This window comes from Carya illinoinensis, chromosome 4, assembly GCF_018687715.1.
Source record: "Carya illinoinensis cultivar Pawnee chromosome 4, C.illinoinensisPawnee_v1, whole genome shotgun sequence".
NCBI lineage: Eukaryota > Viridiplantae > Streptophyta > Magnoliopsida > Fagales > Juglandaceae > Carya > Carya illinoinensis.
This window is the reverse complement of record NC_056755.1, coordinates 16,445,135-16,466,561: the sequence shown is the minus strand read 5'-3', so window position 1 is coordinate 16,466,561 and position 21,427 is coordinate 16,445,135.

Genomic DNA, 21,427 nt, shown 5'->3' with positions numbered 1-21,427 from the left:
TTGTTTTTTGTTTTTTTGTTTTTTATTGTTTTGCTGTTTATTGGCAGTGCGAAGAGGTGGTTGAATTAGTTTGTGCATGCGTTTCGGTTATCATGGTTGTAATTCAAGATTAGTCCCACGATTGACTGATTGTTTGGGAGTGGGAAATACCAATAAACAAAAGGATTATTATATTTAGGAGTGTAATGAGTCTGGTTTTAAATCTCTTTTAAAACTAAACCGATATACATCAGTTTTGAAAATTTAAGAATCGATGTGGAATCGATTCAACACCAAAATTGGAACTTCTGGTTTTCCGGTTTTGGTCCAGTCTGGTCTGATTTTTCTGATTTTATAGATAAACAAAATCATACTCCAACAAAACTTTAGTAAGTGATTGACCCATATCCCTCATTTTATGTTATATTAATTTTATGTTATAAATTAAAATTATATATTATATCAAAATTCAAATGTTATATTAAAAATTATCAAATTAATTTATGTAATATAATAATAATAAAATGTTATATTAATTTTATGTTATAAAATTAATAGACATGAATAATAAGATTAAAAATTAATGTTATATTAATTAGCGATTAACATATAATATCTATAATATAAAAAATATTTTATATATAATATAAAAAATTAATCTATATATATATCTATCATCTGGTTCAGTTTGAACCGGTATTCTAAATATCAAAATCGAAACTGGATCGGTTTTGAATCGGTTTTGATCATTAGAAACGGGAACTGGTTCGGTTCAGTCCGTTTTATTGGTTCACTGATTTTTTATACAGCCCTTATTTTTGGAATAGATACATTAAATTTACATTGATATAGGCATAAAAGATTGCATGTTTAGAAACTTTCAATTGAATTGTTCTGTTCTTCATAGTTCTGTTTTGCATGTCCTGGCTATTGCGGTTAGGCATGTGAAAAATGTTGTTTCTTTTTCTTTTTCTTTTTTATTTCTATTTTTTTGCTTTTTTTGGTAGGACAAAGGCAAATTTGAGAACATCAACGTATGTGCAAGGCTGAGCAGAGATGAAGGGTATATTCATCTTCTTGTGCGGAAAATTGGGGAATGGGTAACACATTTCAGGAAGAAAAAGGTTTCAATTGATTGATGTTGCTCAATATTTGTGAGAATCAAGGTAGCTAGATGAAGTGTATATTCCGAAACGTATATTGGAGTCTAAGTGGTAGCTGACAGTTGAGTATGCCGAATTTCAAATGTGTATGCATCCCCCCGACATTTTCACTTTTTAAAGATACCAGAGGTGCGAAGAATGCTCAATTTCCCTTTTCAAATGTGTATCCTCAACCAACCGATCATTTGGAAAGCCTCTCGTCCATTGTTTTCACATACTCTTAGACCTTTAATTACAATTAGAGCATCTTCATTGGATTATGCAAATGCAAATCCAATGAAGAGTAATAGAACTTAAAAATATACCATATTGGATTATGCAACTTCAAAAAAGTTAGCTTTTAACTACAGTAAAGCTAAGGGTGCCGGTCATATTTGGTTGATTCTGTAGCAGGGACCAAATGAATAAACTATTGTCTTCGGCTCTCTCTCTCTCTCTCTCTCTCTATTTTTCCTTCCACTTAATTGCTCTTTTTCCTCTCTTCTTCCGGCATGTTCTTCTTCTCCATTTTCTTTATGCTGAAACTCTTCTCTATTTTCTTTTTACCAAAACTTCTTCCTTCCACTTAATTGCTCTTTTTCCTCTCTTCTTCCTGCATGTTCTTCTTCTCCATTTTCTTTATGCTGAAACTCTTCTCTATTTTCTTTTTACCAAAACTTCTCTTTTCTTCCTCTCCATTTTCCTTCCACCTAAACTCATTTTCTCTTCCTCTCCATTTTCTTGTCCTCGTCTTACACACTCACATTCACTGGGTAAGATTTCCTCTCGCTTTCCTTCGCATGTGGCTCGACTTCTCTTAGCTTTCTCTATGCTGTCTATTTTTTGTGGGATTTATTGGATTTCTCTCGGCTCTCTCTACGTCATCTATTTCCTATGAGATTTCTCTCAGTTCTCTCTACATCGCCTATTTCCTGTGGCTTTCCTTCAGTTTCCGTGTTTTATGTTGATTTTTTAGGATTCTTTTCGCAAAGATTAGTTTAGCATCAATGGACAAAGCAGCTGGCGTTCAAGAAGTTGAGTATTGGGAATATAAAGTTCAAGGCCTTTGATTTGGGTGGACATCATATTGCTCAGAGAGTCTGGAAGAAGGACTACTACACCAAGGTTTTTTTATTTTAATTCTGTCTTTTGTTTGTGTTTTTTTATTGCATTTTCTTGGCAACCATGCAAAAACTACTGATGATGTTTACATTATTGAGAATTGTAGCTATGAAAAGCAATGACTGTGTGATCAGGGTAGCTTTTTGGATGTACCCACTCGTGTTTCTTGGGATACTGAAGGTAATAGAAATTTGTAAATGTTTATTGGTGAGATTGAAGTTTAGAAACAAATAGATTTAAATTATAGTTTATGAAATTCTTCATTTTGATTTCTAGTTTTATTTGTAGCATCGTGTCTATAAAGATAAAATTTCATTGTAATAGCTCTGGTATTTTTATGATGTTTACCAAGGATAAATCTCATCAGATATTAAAAATTTGAGTTGTCATGGTATTGTAACTAAATTGTCAAATATGAAAAAAAAAAAATTTAAAAAAATATTATAATTAAATTACTAATATTTTATTATTATTTTATCCAATAGATGGATAATTCAATGTAGAAATAAATTTTGAGTGGAATAATAAAATGTAAAATTATGTCATATTATGCAAAATTTGCATTTGCATTGGCATAATCCAATGACGATGCACTTTTAGTGAATGACAGCAGCCAGCCTATTTTTAAAAACCAACGTTATAAATTCGGGTTTGGTGATCATTCCGGTTTAAGCACTAAAATGAAATATTTTAGTGTAATGTTTTGGAATTACACCAGAACGCAATGCAGTCTCGAATGCAAATTTAAGGTGGATTGGCTGAAAGTGACTGAAACGGGCTAGAATGAGTCGGAATTTTAAACAAAATTGAATGAGTATGTATAATATACTGGGAAGTACACCAAATGCAAAATTTTGGTTGAAACAAGACGAAATTCAAAACTAAGTTAAAACCCCATCCCCGACACGACACCCAACCTGACTTCTCTACAAATTAAAGCAATAACTTCTCTACAACTGTGAATATGGCTAGGAATTCGGAAAAATTGGGTTCTTTACAGCTGGTATTTGCCCGAATTTTACTCGTAGTTATCCAGATTTTGTACCAACTTTTCTAATGCAGGTATGATTATATAATGCGAGTACAAATATTATCGTAATTGGATTTTATTTATAAGAAAACATTGTCTTATAGATAAAATGAAGTCTTTTTAATCTTTGAAATACGTTGTTATGTGTTTGTTGTCATCCTCTTTAATACGGTCTTTTAACAAATCTGGGTATTCGATTACAGCATGAATAATAGGATACCTGTGTATTTTTATAACCGGGTAAGGCCAGGTATCTGTCCATGTTGTCGCTAGCAATTACCGGGGACCAAATTATAAACTCGGATGCATATCTTAGTATAGCCTGCAGATCCAACAGGGTTCACACCCTTAGGTGTGACTAAAAATGTCAAAATTTAATATGAAAGCAATATTTCTTTTTTTATCGACCCCATCCCACCCTATCATTCTCGATGTCATGCTCTCCCTTCTTATTTCCTCCCTTTGCCCCTTCTTCTCCTACTCTCCTTGACACTCTTTGACTACCTACCCTCCTTCACATTCTATATATAAATCTACTACATTCTTTCTCTCTTAGTAATTGTGTCTATGTGAAAATAGAGAGGGGTTTTGATCCAAGTCTTGACATCGCATGAGAGCTTAAAAAAGGCTAACTTCGATGCCATGTTCTCCCGAGTTAGCCTTCAGTTACTTTATGATGACAAAACCTTACTACCTTTCTATGGTGACCATGCCACTATCCACTCCCAACATTCTAATCATGAGGTCACTCTTTTGTCACCAAGAACACGTAATTTCCCTCCTTCGGTGAAGATCTTTCAACTTTGAACTACGAACCCTCTAGATAATCCCTCTAAACTTCAAGGACAAGTATTCAATTGACAACAATCCCAATCTTCCCAAAACCCAATCCTTCTCTCTAACGAGTTCAATATCGAGCCCTCTCAATCTTAACCATTCCATTTCTTATCCAACTTGGCCTCTCACTCTTCGATGCACCTCAGGCTTCCTCCTTGCCTCTCCTACACTTCTTTTTAATGTCTAAAATCTGCACAACAGATTGGAAGGGACGAAAGGATTATCCCTGGCCAACGATGGTGATTCGGGTATCGACACGGTGCTGTTCGCTTTTATCTATAAAATATATAGCAAATAAACAAATAAAAATATATATACAAGAATTTATGTGATTTGACATAAAATTTTGTGTCTACAGATTGCTTAGTGGATTTTTTACAATCTCATATGGCTTACACATATCACAATACGATGAAAGAATTTAGGGAAGATCGTTTGGAGTTGCTATGTGTAGTGGAGTTTGGTGTAGGGTGCTTTTGTGGAGAGCCTCTCTAGAGAGCCTGTGGAGAGTTTTTGTGTAAAGAGCTTCTCAGATTTGTGAGGGACTTGCTCCTTATATAGAGGTCTATTTCTTTGTAGTGATTGAGTTCAACTTGCCTTGTGAAGCCTTTTCCTTTTAGAAGTATGAGTCTTTTTCTTTTTAGAAGTCCGAGTCTCCTTCCTTTTAAGAGTCTGAGTCAACTTATTTTATCTCTTATTGGCTTTGTTTTTTAGCTTGATTTTTGAGTTTATCCAAGGGTTAAATTATAGGTTGCTGATTTGACCCCTACAGATTCCTGCAATTCTTAAGGTCGATTTGTCCACAATAAGATGGTTTGGCCTTGAGAATCTTCAAGTCAATAATCTGTTGAATAAATTTTGAAAATTGGTCACTAGTTTCCAGTTTGGTGCTTGGTGCTTAGCTTAGTGAGATAGGCGGGAGATGCACTCAACCGCATTAGATGTGAGCATAGAGCTTTGTTTTGGCAGGAGATGAACTCAACTGCATTAGATGTGAGTGAGGAGCTTTGCTTAGTTAGGAGATATACTCGACCACATTTGGATCGAGCGCAGAGCTTTGCTTGGGTTGAAGTTGTACTCAGCCACATCAAGAGCTCAACTTGGGTGAGAGATGTACTCGACTACATTAGTTATGAGCGTGGAGCTCTACTTTGGTGGAAAATGTACTAGACCTCATTAGGTGCAAGCACGAAACTTGATTTTGAGTTTGTTTATTTATATGAATGTTTGCCTGAGAGGTTGTTTATTGTCGGCGAATAGTGCATATTTTCATGATTGGTTTTCTGTAATTTTTTTTTTGTTGCTTTTATTGGTAGTGGTGGATTTTCTACCCTTGGTGTAAATTGTTGTTGGTGTTCTCGTTTCGTTATTGGTGTTTGTTGGTATTAACTCGCACTTAAGTGGTCTGAATGCCCGTTGATTCCTTGAATCCACATTAGGTGGTTGCCGAGCCTGTCGACTCATTCTAGAAGGAAACCTGTGCCCTTTTTCATTAGGTGGTTGTGGAGCTCGGTGGCTTAATCCCGAATGTAACTTGTTGGCGGCAGTTGTGGCACGAGTGTAAATGCTCAGCGTTTGCTGGAGAAGATGTTGTGCTTGTACTGTTGTCTAAGTGAGATTGTTTGTTTCTAAATGATTCTCTCTCTCTCTTTTTTTTTTTTTTTGAGTGAGTAGCTAAGTAGCTTGTCACTAGATTGCTTCCCGTCATTAGGGGTGAACAATTGTGGATCTGTAGATAGCGGAGTAGTAACTTGTGATGAGAAAAGTGAGTCATAGTGGGCGGGCAAAGGAGCTTGCCTGTTGTATGATTAATCATAGTCGAGCAAAGGAGCTTGCCCGCTATATAGTTGGTGAGTTTGCGGCTCGTCAATACAAGTTCGTTGCGACTAGTAGTCACTTCCCACCATGGGCAGTGCCTAATAGGGACTATTGCCTGCTACGGTTTTTAGGAGGGTTGCAAGGAGCTTCCATGCTTGAGGTGGGTGGTAAAGTAGATCACTATGGCGAGTAGGTGGTTGAGTTGGCCACCATGTATGGGAGGTGGTTGAGCAGACCATCGATGGGTGAGATGCCCATGACCTAAGAGGGTGGTCATGCAACTCTCGCCTATCTGTGTGCATGCGAGCTCTGGAGCTTGCCACTGTGGCCGAGCATTGAGGCTGAGGAACACCTTGCCATTGATAGACATAGTCGAAGGTCTCAGGGTTGGCTGTTAGTGGCCCTCGCCGACCTATAGTGAGTGGGCAAGGTGAGACTTAACTATGTGCATGCCCCATGCACACATTTCATGAAGGAGACATTGCCTCTGTGGTTGGGACCACTTCAGTGGTGACATAGGCCCCCGTAGGTCTCGAAAGTGACCGTCGGGACCTCCACTTGCTGCCGTGAGTTTTTTGTATGCAAGTTATGTACATAGCCTCTAAAACTAGGACACTGCCCTGCATGACCATAACAGTTAGGGAAAGTCACCATGGAGATAGAAGGTCCTGGCAGTCCATGTGGTTGCCATCGGGATCTTTGTCGCTCCCACAATGAGTGGAGGAGAAAGTGCTGACCTGGTGCATGTTACATGCATACGGTCATTGTGACGGGCGTTGCATCCGTGAGGGGTGGTCAAGGACCACCCTAGTAGAAGTAAAGGTCACCAGCGGTCCACTTGTGGTATTCGAGGTCTTTGATGGGCCCATAGTGGGCTGGGCCGAGTGGCCCTCTTGGGTGAGCCTATACCGTGAATGGCATAGGCCCCACCTTTGTGGGGAGGGTGGTCAAGGACTACCTTAGTGAGGGTGGAAAAGAGGGCAGAGGGTGCTAACAATCCTCATGGTGGCCATCGATGCCTCGCCTAGCCCGTGGCGGGCTGGGCTGCGTGTCTCTACTAGGTGCATAGTGTGCACTCAATACGCACCATGCATGGTTGAGATGTCCCTCAGTGCACTTTGCATTTTAATTGTACAGTGCATGTTGCAAGACTTTCTCTTTATGTGGTGTGTTGGCGGCATTTTTAAGTGCAAAGTGCTTGTCCTACTTTGTGTCATTGCCCTTTAATTTTCAAGCGGCAATATTTATAAAAATAAGAATTTTAAAGTTGAGAGCACTTTAAGGGGAGTTCCATCTGCACGTTTGGGGATGATTTCTTATGCCAAAAAAATCTTCCTTCTCCCACTTCCAGAGAATCATCCTCCTACCTTTATCACAAATAATGAAAAGTCGGATCCCACAGACGGCACCAACTGTTAATGTCTAAAATTTGCACAATAGACCGAAATGAAGGAAAGGATTATCCCTAGCTCACAATTGAATCCTCAGCTCATGATTGTGATTCGGGAAATCAATACGGTGCTCTTCGCCCTCATCTATAAAATAAATAGTAAATAAACAAATAAAAATCGATACACATAGTTTTACGTGATTCGGCATAAAAGCCTTCGTCCACGGGTTGTTTGGGGATGAAATCCTTCACAATACAATAGAGGAATTTAGGGAAGATCCTTTGGAGTTGCTATGTGTGGTGGAGTTTGGCGTATGGTTCTTTTGTGAAGAGCCTCTCTAGAGAGCTTGTGGAGAATTTTTGTGTAGAGAGCTTGTCAGATTTGTGGGGGACTTGCTTTTTATATAGAGGTCTATTTTCTTAAAGTGATTGAGTCTAACTTGCCTTGTAAAATATTTTCCTTTTAGAAATCAAAGTCTCTTTTCTTTTAGGAGTCTGAATTGTCTTATCTCTCATTGACTTTATCTCTTAACTTGATTTTCGACTTTATCTCAGTACTAAATTATAGGCTGTTGATATGACCCTTACACTCCCTAAAAAAATCCCATACTAAGTTGAACTCCAAGAGATATGTTATTATTCATTGAATATATTAATGGATAAATTCAGATGTCCATTAACTCGTTCTTAAAATGTTCAAAGCACACAACAAGATTTTAAAAAGTCGAATGTCCTCAACTTCAAATTAAATCGTTAGCAAAATGAGAAGGGAAGTATGTATAAATCTTCTTAGTAGGATAGCAAAACAAATTGACTTTTTTGTTACAATAGTGATAATATTCTTTTTGTAATTAATATGTTCAGATTTTTAAAAGTTAATTTACTTACCAACTTAATACACTTCACGAACAAAGTGGTACAAATTGAAGATTAACAAGTCAAAATTGAACTTAAAAATTGAATTTCATTTTAAAATCCTTTTTCAGTTCTGACTTGATCTTAGTAGGACCATAATTTTATTAACAATGATTTGATTAAATCTTTGGGACATACAATATAATAGAAAGCATGCTTTGTGACATAAAAAATCATCAAAATAAAAAAATAAACTGTCACAGAAGGTTTTTTGTGATGGTTAGAACCCATCGACGTACTAGCACAACAAAGGCATCACGGAGTATATTTTGTGATGGTCGATAGCCTGTCGTTCATTCCATGTGAAAGTGATGACAATTTACGATAGTCAATTTTTGTCATGAAAACTATGTTTGAACGTATGTTTTGATGTTTGGATGTCAACCCGACTGACTAACATTCAAACATGACTTTTTCTAACATCCGAACGTATTCTTCATATTCTTCATTTGAACGTTTGAAATCCAATGTTAGAATTTTATATTCGAACGTCAGCTATTAGTAGCTCAGACGTGAAGAGATATGCATTCGAATGGTTAGAATGATACATTTGCACGTATTATTCATTTGAATGTTTTAAATTTGACATTAGAATTTTAAATTCAAACCTCAGTTATCAGTAGTTTGGATGTGATGAAATATATGTTTGGGCGGTTAGAAGGATACGTTAGCATGTATGCTTTGTTCTAACATTTTAAATGTGACGTTTGAATGATACAATAATTTCAATTCAAACACATGTTTAACATTAGTTCAGATGTGAAGGGATATATCGGGAGACCCCTTTCTCTCTACAAAGGTGGGGTGTTTTCTCTCTAGGTTTATTTGAAACTTAAGAGGTTTTTCTCTTGGACTTAGTCTGAAGAGTACAGGGTTTGTGCTATCATAGTTATCATTGTTTCATTGTATCAGCATCTTTGTGGTCTTGTTAAAGATAGATGTTAGTTCCATGGTAGAAGAGCTTTCCAGCTTATGTTAGGGTCTCGATCTTACGGAGGCTAAAAAACAAGAAATACTTGTTCCTTAAGAGGAAATACTGTTATCCAGAGAAAAAAGCAATAAATGCTTAGCAGTCTTGGTGGTAGCTAAGAAGGAAGTTAACAAAGGTGCATTTCGAGCTATCATGAGCAAGATTTGGAAAGTAGAGGGACAAGTCTCATTCAAGGATCTTGGATTTAATAAGTTCCTAATAGAGTTTCAAAGTATCCCAGAGAAAACTACGGTCCTGTTGGGATGACCATGATCTTTTGATAGGTTCCTCATTTATCTTCATGATTGTGATGGATGCCTGGCGTCCAAAGATTTCTCATTCTCGCAGGTTTGCTAGTCCTGTCAGAGAAGATACACAAGTCAGTTCTCCCTCTCAAACCTCTCCTGTCAAACCCTTGAAAGTTGGTTCTACAAAAGGAAGAGGACGGCTAAGGGTCTCGGGCCTACAACCCAACATGGCCCAAGAGCTTTCCCTTTGAGTGACAACAGTAAACCCAAGTAGAAGAAGAGGCCTTGCAAGGACTAAGCAAGCACGTATGGTAGAGGATACTCAGCAGCCTTGCTAGTCGCCATGAAACACTTAGCCTGGAATTGTCGAGGGCTTGGGAACCCTCGGTCAGTTCGTGAGCTTCATCTAATGGTGAAGGACAAGAGCCCAGAGTTAGTGTTCTTGTGTGAGACAAAATGTAAAAGAGAAAGACTTGAAAGTATTAGAAGTAAATTAAATTTTGATCATAGCTTTGTAGTAGACTCTGTAGGAAGAAGTGGTGGTCCTCAACCCACCACATAACCTTGTCCATATGCTCCTAAAAAATGGACAAGAGATGGAATATTACTGGTTTATATGGGCAACTAGTTGCTGCAAAGAGGAAAGAGGGATGGAATTTACTTAGACTTATTCATTCCCACCTTCATAGCCCTTGGTTATGCATAGGGCACTTCAATGAAATTCTCCTTCAAGATGAATAATTTGGGTCCCATGCATGACCATTTCAACAAATGGAAGATTTCAAGGCTGTTTTTGAGGAATGTGCTCTGATGGATGTTGGCTTCATAGGCTCTAAGTACACCTGGTGCAACAAAAGGGAGGGAGCAGACTTCACAAAACCACGCTTGGATTGAGCTTTCGTCAATAAGGAATGGTTGGACTTGTATAAGTTCAATTCGGTTCATGTCTTACCTATCCAATGTTTTGACCATAACCCCATTCTAATATCATGCTCGAATCCTAGCTCAGAAAAGATCCATAGACTGAAACTCTTTAGATATGAAGCAGCATGGGGGAAGAGAGAGGGCTGTGGCCAAATCATCCAACTAGCCTGGTTAAATGGTTTGTCATCCAATCCCAAGGCTACTGTTACTTGGGAAAGTCTAAAAAACTATAGAGACAAGCTAAAAGTCTGGAGCAAGGAAGCCTTCAAAGAACATAAAAGGAATCTTACTAAAAAAAGAGGGAGTTTAAGGGTGCTACATGAAGTCAACACTGGCCAACTCAGTGAACATATATAAATACTACAGAAAGAGGTGAATGAGTTGTTAGAGGATGAAGAATTGAAGTGGTGTCAATGGGCCAAGCAAAGGTGGCTCAAAGAGGGAGACAGAAACACCAAGTACTTCCACCAGTGTGCTTCAAATAGAAAATAGGTGAATTTAATCAGGAGTATTTTTAGTGAGGAGGGTCTGCAAGCCAACATCCAAGTGGAAATAGCTCAGGCCTTTCAAGCTTACCATATGGATCTTTTCTCTACTTCTGCCCCTACAGGTACTCCTAACCTCCTTAAATCTTTTATACCTTGAGTAACTGATGAAATGAATTGGTCCCTAACCATACTTACTCAAAGGAGGAGATTGAAAGAGCAATCCTTGACATGAACCCACTTGGTTCCCTTGCGCCCTATGGGTTCCCTGCAATCTTTTACCATCAACACTGGCAACTGAGGCAATCACTGAGTACCTAAATACTAAGGTGGGTTTCAAAGAGATAAACCACACCTTCATATATCTCATTCCAAAGACAAAAGCCCCTACGTCTATAACTGATTAGAGACCAATTAGTCTATGCAATGTCTTCTATAAGATCATTGCTAAGGTGATTGCAAATAGACTTACACTCATACTGCCTAACCTAATATCCCCCACCCAGAGTGCTTTTGTCCTAGGGAGATTAATCTCAGAAGATGTAATTGTGGCTTATGAACTTCTGCACTCTATGCAACACAGACTAAAAGGCAAGCATAATGGGTATATGGCAATCAAGCTCGACTTGAGCAAAGCATATGACGAGGTAGAGTGGAGCTTCTTACATTTTGTTATGCTTAGGATAGGTTTTGATAGCAACTGGGTCAAGTTGGGTATGAGTTATGTCAATATTGTTAGCTATTCAATTCTAGTGAATGGAATCCCACAAGACTCTTTCCAACCAACAAAGGGCATCCGACAGGGAGATCCTCTCTCCCCCTACCTCTTCATTATTTGCTTTGAGTTATTAACATTCTGTCTTAATCAAGCTGAGCAACAAGGTCTCATATCAGGCATACCAATAGCCCAAGGTTCCATGCATGTTAATCACTTACTTTATTTGTAGATGATAGCTTAGTATTTTGCAATCCAACCTAGAGGAATGGAGTAGATTGCACCACATCTTGAGCACATATGAATTGGCCTCTGGACAACGCCTTAACCTGGAGAAGACCTCCATATTTTTCAGCATTAATACCAAGCAAGAAACCCAACTAGCTATCCTAGAGCTTGCAGGAATCAAAGCTTCTGGTACGTTTGACAAGTACCTTGGCTTACCCTCCTATGTGGGAAGGAATAAGCAAAAGGCCTTTAGCTCAGTGTTGGACATAATCAAAGGCAAAATATCTAACTGGAAAACAAATATGTTGTCTCCAGCTGGTAAAGAGGTCATGCTAAAGTCTGTGTTACAATCCATTCCCACGTATAGCATGGGTATATTCCAACTCCCAAAAGTCATATTGAGGATACTAAACCAACTTTTGCAGTCTTTATATTGGGGCCAGAAGGAAAATAGATCCAAAATTCATTGGATCAACTGGAAATCTCTTGGGAAATCAAAACATGAAGAGGGACTGGGGTTCAGGGACTTTGAACACTTCAATCTTGCTTTACTTGCCAAGCAAGATTGGAGACTCATTCAAAATCAGACTTCACTTGCTGCCTAGGTTCTTCAAGCCAAGTATTATCCCAACTCAGATTTCTTCTTAGCAAAAAAGCAAGCCATGGACTCCTATGTATGGAAAAGCTTCCTAACAGCTAGACCTCTCCTAAAGAAAAGGCTCCTATGGAAATTAGGCAATGGTCTCAAGATCAGAACTTGGCTAGATAAATGGCTTTCAAGGTCTTTTTCCTATCAAGTTCAATCTCCAGTAAGCATCCTACAGCATGAGGCAACAGTCTCTGAACTTATCAACTCAGACACCATGTAATGGGATCTTCCCCTAATCCACACCATCCTCTTAGGCCAAGAGGCTAGGCTGATATGAAACATGCCCATCAACCCTTGCAGAAACTAGGATGTTCTCTCATGGAGGTGCTCAGGCAATGGAAAATCCTCTGTGAGAAGCATTTGCAAGGTTCTATGAGAGGATAGACTAATCTTCTAGGTAGGAGTCTGGCTAGAAGTTCTGGGCAAAGTTGTGGAGGTTAAAGATCCCTAATGGGATAAAATCATTCCTATGGAGAGCAGCCAAGGAGTCGCTCCCAACGAATTTCAACTTGCACAAAAGGAAAGTGGTGAACTCTCCTATGTGCCCAATTTGTCTCAATAGTCCTGAATATGTATCCCATGCACTATGGTTGTGTAAAGCAGTCAAAGACATGTGGTCTTTAGGCTCGAGGAGACTGCATAAATCTAGTGTTACAGAAGGCCCTTTTGAAGGAATTTTTGAACATATGCTAACTCAATTCTCCCCAGAGGAAATATGTGAAGTGGCTGTCACCACTAAGTTTCTTTGGTTGAGGAGAAACTCTTTGGTTTCGAGAATTCCTTCACTTCCCCTATTCACATCTCTAACAAGATAAAGATAGAATTACAATTCTTAAGCTCATGGCAAGATACTAGACTACAGAAACAACAGGTCAGAGAGCCAGTTGTGACCAGTCGACCTCCCTTCCCCTAGGGGCATTCAAAGCTAAATGGGACGTGGCTATTAAAGAGAATTCGAAGGTTGGCATTGGAGTGGTTATCAGAGATTCCAATGGGTGCATTACAGCTACTCTTTGTTCATGCAAACCAATGACCCTAGACCCCCTGCTAGGGGAAGCAGCTATTGCACTTCGAGCAACTTCACTTTGTGCTGAGCTAGGCTTAAGGCAAATCATCCTTGAAGGAGACTCACTCTCTATATTCAAGGCGATCAAGCATACAGATGACAGTTGGAGCTCAGGTGGCCTTATAATCAGGGGCATTAAGTTTATCCTTTCAAAAACTAGTAGCTGGTCTATTTTGCACATTTCTAGGGATATCAATGTCATTGCACATTGTTTGGCCAAGCATGCTCTATCATTCTTGGATGAATGTATCTTGATTGAGGATTATCCTCCTTGTATTCAACATTTGATCTAATGAATGAATTTAGTCTTTCTTTGAGAGAGAAGAAAAAAAAAAGATGTGAAGGAATATACATTTGGATGTCTATCGATGTTTGCACATTTGTGGACTGTACATGTTCGAACGAGATTTTGTATGTGCGAACGTGTGCAATTGCATGTATCTTTATTTATGTTCGGATGTTGTTTTGAATGTGAAGACACGGTCAAACATTTGAGACTTATAATCGAATGTAAAGTCAATCAGAATTAATAAAGATAAATATTACACTAATCAAATTTAAATTGTATCACACACAAATAAAAGGCAATGTCTAAAAATATTTGAGAGTAAGGGTACAAAATAAAATAAAATTTACTAGATAACACCTTGTAGTTTAAACATAGATTAAAGTGTATTTCTTCTTCTTTCCACGACTACTGAGATCCTATAGCGGTGACATAACATGTTTCATCTGGACCAACATTTATCCACTGTATATGTTCTATTCTTTCCTTCTGGTCATTTTGCTACTCCTGCAGATGTGTCTCTAAATTTGATTGTCAAAACAATAGATCCTCCAACTCTCGCTGTCTCAACTTCATTTGCTCAATCTCTAATGCACAACATCCAAATCTTTGGTTAGATTATTCACTTTTGAACCCGAGGCCATGGAGGATGAAGTGACACACTTGAAGGAACATCCAAGCATTCTAACCAAAACAGACTTGGTCCCCAGGACCTGGGTACAAATGTCAATGTCACCGGTAGAAGATTCCTTAGAGGAAGACTGCAGCCCAATCATTTTCTCTCAGGGTTGTAACCAGCTAGGTTTAGTCCGATTTTGAATTTTTTTTATAATTGAACCAGTATACATTGGTTTTAAAAATTTAAGAACCAGTTCTAGATTGATTCACCACCAAAACTAGCTTTCAGTTTTGGTTTGGTCTGATTTTACAAATAAACAAAATTATATTCTAATAAAACTTTTGCAAGTGATTTACCTATGTCTCTCATTTTATGCTATAAATAAAATTTATATGTTATATCAAAATTTAAATGATATAGTAGAGATTATAAGATTAATTTATATTATATCATAATCAAATGTTATATTAAAATTTATATGATTAATTTTATATTATATAAAATGTTATATTAATTTTATGTTATAAGATTAATAGACATGAATAATAAGATTAAAATTTAATGTAAAATTAATTAGTAATTAGCATATAATATATATAGTATAATATAAAAAATTATATAAAAGTTATTTATATATAATACAAAATATATATATATTTATATATATATGTATTGTTCTAGTTCAGTTCGGTATAAACTAGTGTTCTATATATCAAAATCGGAATTGGAAGCAAATTGATTTCTAACCAGTTTTGATTATTAGGAACTGAAACTGGACCAGTTCTAAACCAGACCGAACATGTTGGTTTGGTTTGGTTCAATCTATTTTGTTGTTTCACCAATTTTTTAAACAATCATGTTTTCTCCTACAAGAATTCAAAACTACAATAAGTAACAAACAAATTAAGAAATAGTAGAAAAGCATGTAGAACAAATTATATCTATAATGGCATAACGCTTTGATAGTTGAATTTAACTTATGTAATTATCTTTAGCTACAGGATCAATCAACTCACAGTTGGCATCAGTATGGGTCATAGCATACACGTGAATGAGAGAAAAAATTTCAGGATAGTCGCATTTCTAATTAAGCCACATTAACAAAATTAAATCTTGTAAGCATTTAATTAAAGAATGACATAGAAAGATATATATAACTAATTATCATTTTTTTTGAAAGATGTTGGAATGAACTTGAACCTATGCAATGGTGAATTATCAAAGACGATCTATTTTGTGCATTTATATAACTTAAGTGTTTCAGGAGAAAGTAACTATGTTAAATAACCTATGAAATCACAACAAAATTTTAATAAGTTATAAGAAAAAATGCAATTACTTGACAATCTGGACTTGCGAAAAAGTCACAGCATTTCCTCCAATTGTCTAAATGCATTTGTTGAAACTGGTATGAACAACCTCTTCCAATGTCTTAAATCTCTTGAACTATTCATGAAACCTATCCTTGTGACATTGGAATAATGTAGCCATCAATGCATTCACAGTTTGTAACCCTATGTTACAATCAAAATTTAGTTTGAATTCATCCCAATATATGAATAATTAATGTTTCAGTGCATACAAATAGTAACATCACCATATAAATAATGCATTAAAAATTTCTCAAAAAGCATGGGGTATATAAACTACTCACCAGTATATGACTCCAAATGAGATCTATACCTTAAATGGAACATCTTGCCAATATCTCACTTAAAAGGGTGCATAAGTTCTAACCAGCATTCCGACATAGGAGGAGAGCCACACACCACTATCATCCACAACCCAGTGCAGTCATTAAGGATATTAACCTTGATTTTTCTATGCCATCTCATTTTTTCCAACCCCAGGCCACACATTATGCCACACCATTGACATTGCAAGAAATCTACTAATATATTTAAATGTATTAGAAACATGTAATTCACCCAACGAATTATATTAATAATAAATTCTCGACAATAATGTACTTACTTCCAGGTATCGATTGATCTGCCTCTGGTGTACCAAGATCATCAGGGGTGGGGTCCTTAGTAGGCCTATCCTCAACTAGTTTTAAACTTGGTGATGGAGGCCCATTTCTTTATTTTCATTTCGGTGGCATCCTTCAAAATCACTATCATTACAATTTTTGGCAAAGTTACCATAAAGTGATCATGAAAAATCATCATCAGCACAATCTACTTAAAATAAAGATTTTACTACATTTAATCTCCATCATCCTTAGACGTATTGTCCATACTTGTTTAAGAATCTCCTTCAAAGACATCATTCGTGGTGTCCGTCTCATCTGCTAGATCTAGTTCATCCTCATCATAACAAGATTAGTTCCACTACACCAAGGTCAACAAATAAATTAATAACAAATCCACTATCTTGGTAGGTCTCTATACTAGGACTGTTATCTTCATCTTTACTATGATCCTTCACTACTAATGTTGCATCATAAATATTTAGAGAAGCAAATTTTTGTACGACTCGCTAGCTTATCTCTCTACTGTCTTCATTAGTCTATTTCATTGGATTAACCAAGTAATATACTTGGGTCGCGGGGCAAGCCAATACAAATGAATCATTTTCATACCATTTGCATGCATTGTTGACACTCATGAAGTGACTATATCTATGTATCGATATCAGACCATTGCTTACATCCCACCAATCATATTTAAATAAATATGTCACATTCCATAACCTTGACTATCGATAGAGGCCAGAGCATAATCAATGAAGCTCTTGAAGCCACATGCATACAAAACATAGTCTTCACCAATTCTATCTGCAAGGCGCTTGCAAATTTTTTAAAATTAAATATGAAGACTAGAATCTAATGTATTCATGGGGATTTTGTTAATTGATTTTGTCAACTTTAAATTAATTATGTGTGGTGGATTTCTATTACAATTGTTGGGTTTTATTACAATTTTCTAAATTGACTTGTGAAGATGAAAACCTAATGTATTTTTAGGGATTTAGTTAGTTGATTTTTACTACTTAAAATCAAAGATGAGTGGTGCGGTTTTATTAAAAATTTTTAAATAGACTTGTGAAAGATTAAAACCTAGGGTATTTTTGGGGATTTGGTTAATTGATTTTAAATACAATTTTTTAAATTGACTTGTGAAGATTAAAACCTGAGGTATTTTTGGGGATTTTGTTAGTTGATTTTTTCAACTTTAAATGAGTTATACTACATACAGTCATTTTTACGTACTCCTTGTGCACTTTACTAATATGATTGGCCAAAATAATTATTTTGTATTAAAAATAATACAGTTAATCACATTAGTAGAGTGGACAAAAGAGTACGCAAAAATGACTACATGTAGAATTCTTGTTTTGTGTTTTGGGGTATTTTGTTAATTGATTTTCTCAACTTTAAATTAAATATGTGTGGTGGGGTTTTAATGCAGTTTTTTAAATTGACGTATGAAGATTAAAACCTAAGGTATTTTTGGGGATTCTGTTAATTTATTTTTCAAATTTAAATTAAATACATGTTGTTGGATTTTATTACAATTTTTAAATTGAATTGTGAAGATTAAAACCTAAGGTATTTTTAGAGATTTTGTTAGTTGATTTTCTAAACTTTAAATTAAATATGTGTGGTTGGATTTTATTACATTTTTTTAAAATTTACATAGGCTGATTAAAACCTAAGGTATTTTTGGGGGTTTTGAGTTGATTTTTTCTAGGAAAGTTCATCTGGGCCGGGTTTTTTCTTGGCGGAACCTAATTATCTGAGTTTCAGTTATTGGTTGTAGCGTGGAATACACCAGGGCTGGTAACCGCATGAAAAAACCCGGTTTCACCTTGTCTAGGTACCAGATGTTAAACTCAGAAACCAGATTTAAAACTTGGTACTCAGGTTTAAAAAAAAAAAAAATCCATATCAAAACGACTGGCGGCATTTTTTTTCTAATATGCAAAAGGAAACCCTACTCGAATTCACTCTTCAAATCTCACTATCTCTCTCGTTGCGTGGCACCTAAGTATTCTCTCTCGCTCACGTGTCATCAAGGTCTTAGTCTGCGATTAGGTGAGGGGAATTTTTGTATTTCATGATATGCTTTTATCATGGGTTTTGAGCTTTGTGATGGGTTCTCTTTGCTTTTGTGTCTCTTAGATGCGAACGTATTAATTTTAGTGTATCTATTTTATTTTGTTTATTGGGATTTCTTATGCCTTTCTCTTTAATGAGATTTTTCTTGTGTTATTGCCTCTCATGGAAGTAGGTGATGGGAGGGCAAGGAACATAGAAGATACAAAGTGGATCTATCGAGTTAGGGAAGATCGGGGTTGAATTGTTAAGTGGTAACTCGAAATGCAACATATGGTGAACTGGGTCTCTTCTCTCTCCTCTCTCTCTCTCTCTCTCTCTCTCTCTCTCTCTCTCTCTCTCTCTCTCTCTCTCGTGCCGAAACCCTAACCTTCCTCTGTCGAGTGCTGAAACCCTACTACTCTTAGATCTAAGACATGGCTTTGAGTTATTTTTGCATTTTTGTTCCAGATCTACTCATAGCCCTAATTCACATTTTATTTTCTATTTATTTATGAATCCTAGAATCCTTGATGTGCTATGATAGCTGGATATTGTTGATTCAGTTTAGATTTATGAGTTCCATTTTAGATCTGGTGTGGCAAATTTTGGCCTTTAAATAGTGCATCAAACAACATTAAAACCCCCTGGTTGAACTTGGAATAAATAAGGTTTAGAAAGAGTTTGGGTGGAAAAAACAAACTAAAGAAGTAATAAAGTTGAGAAAGCAACAATTATAGGAAATTTCCTTAACCTGAAGGACCTAATTATATTTGTTTGGTTGTCTATTGGATGTATATTAAAATGAAAAAATTCTCTTGCACCTTCAGAGCCTAAGAAATCGTTTTCCATTTTTGGGCCCCAAAGTTTGGGAACCATTGGTATCAACCAATGTTGGTTGTTAGTTTTTTTTTTTTTTTCTCTTTAAAAAAAAAGCCTATAAATCTATTTACTGAGTATTTTTTTGAAAGGGATGTGGGACAATTATGTCCACACCTATCAAACTTTTTTGGTTTTCCACAACAATACAACATAACAAAACAAGGGAACAAATCATTAGGGCGGTAATTTAGCCGAGTCGAGCCAATCTTTTGATTGTCGAGCTCGGCTAGGTTCAAAGAAGTGGAGCTCGATCGAGCTCAAGTTTGAATTTCTAGATTTTTATATAATCTTTGTTCAATCTCAACTCGGTGAGCTATGATCTCAACTCGAGCTTGATTAAAAAATGAGCTTGAGTCGAATCGGCTTGACTTGAGTCGTTTATTTTTTGAATAAAATTTAATAATTAAGAAATTAGATAAAAAAAATTAAATCTAAATTTAATGGAGTTTTCACAACTAAAAAGTAGAAACATTTCTATTGCATTAGAAAATTGTGAAAAATTATAAATAATTAAAATGTAACTAGTTAATGTTTATCCATAATAACAATATATTATATGTGTATATAAATTACAAATACATACACATAACATGATATTATATGTCAACATTTCATATGTATGTCTTACATACTATTATATGAAATTATTAAATCTTATTGACTAACTATTGTACAAATTATAAAATATTGTTTGGAAGTATATTCAATATGGAAAAGTATAGTTGCAAGCACAATTGTGCACTAATCTGTGCACCAATGTGATGTGATTGGTTAAAAAGTAGATTTTATTGAAAACAGTGTTAATTTAAATTTTAAGTATGAATAAATCAGTATTGGTACACAGATTAGTGCACGACTGTGCTTGTATGTAGCAAAACTCATTCAATATATGGCACAAGTTATTATGCTAAGTAATTAGCTAAGTTACATGCTATATATTTAATTATAAAAGATGCTATGCTTATATTATTAACTAATATATATATATGTATATATAGAGAAATGTATGTATATATTTATCAATATATGAATGAGGCTTAATTGAATCGAGCTAATGAGTCGATTCGGACATAAACGAACAAGCCTTTATGAGGCTTAACTGAGTCGAGTTGAGTTTAGTCGGGTATATGTCATTTACTTTCACATGTAAGCTATTTTTTTTTTTTTTTTTTTTCACGAGTTGAGTTTGGTTTGAATTTAACCAAACGAGTATTGAGTATGTTATTGAATAAACTGATTACTATAGTCAAGGGACCGCTATCTTTTCTTTATAATTTTATGATTATCCCTATATACACACGCATGTGTATAGATTGATATAGTAATTTACAAACTCGCTTAATATATGAAATTAGATGAATTTCATCAAAAAAATAATATGAAATAATTTAATTATTTTGGTTACTATAGTCTTTTCTCTTATAATAAGAAACATTAAAAATTTTACCTCGAGTACTGGAGAAAGATCATTCATCAACGACATAAATAACTCTCTCTCTCTCTCTCTCTCTCTTTCTCTCTCTCTCTGAATATATATATATATATATATGTGTGTTTGTGGTCTATAACTTCTCTAATTTTAATCTCTAACTTTTATTAGCTTTAGTCACAAATAGATTATATAAAAATAAATTTATAAATTGATGTGATTCGATATATTACATTATATTATAAATATATTTTTATAATAAAATATATCTAAAAATTAAAGTATCATATAAATTTATATCAATTTATAAATTTAATTTTATAAAATCTTTTTACAGCCACAACAGTTTTCATTAATAAATAATTACAAAGCTAAGGATGTGCTAGTTAAAATAAAAGAGTTGTGTTACAGTGTATATAGCCCAATGATGGGTCCTGACAAGGCCATTTAGTCTATTTTTTTTTTTTTTTAATACCACGTAATAACTACCTATCCTATTATGTAGTCCTTGAACGTCACCTTGCATAATTATTATTATTATTATTGTATTTTACAAATCCGACTGATTGACGTGAGTATACACGAGTTGTCAAATGGTAAGTAATACCTTAATGATGCATGCATTGAGAAAATGACAAAGCTAGACCAAATATA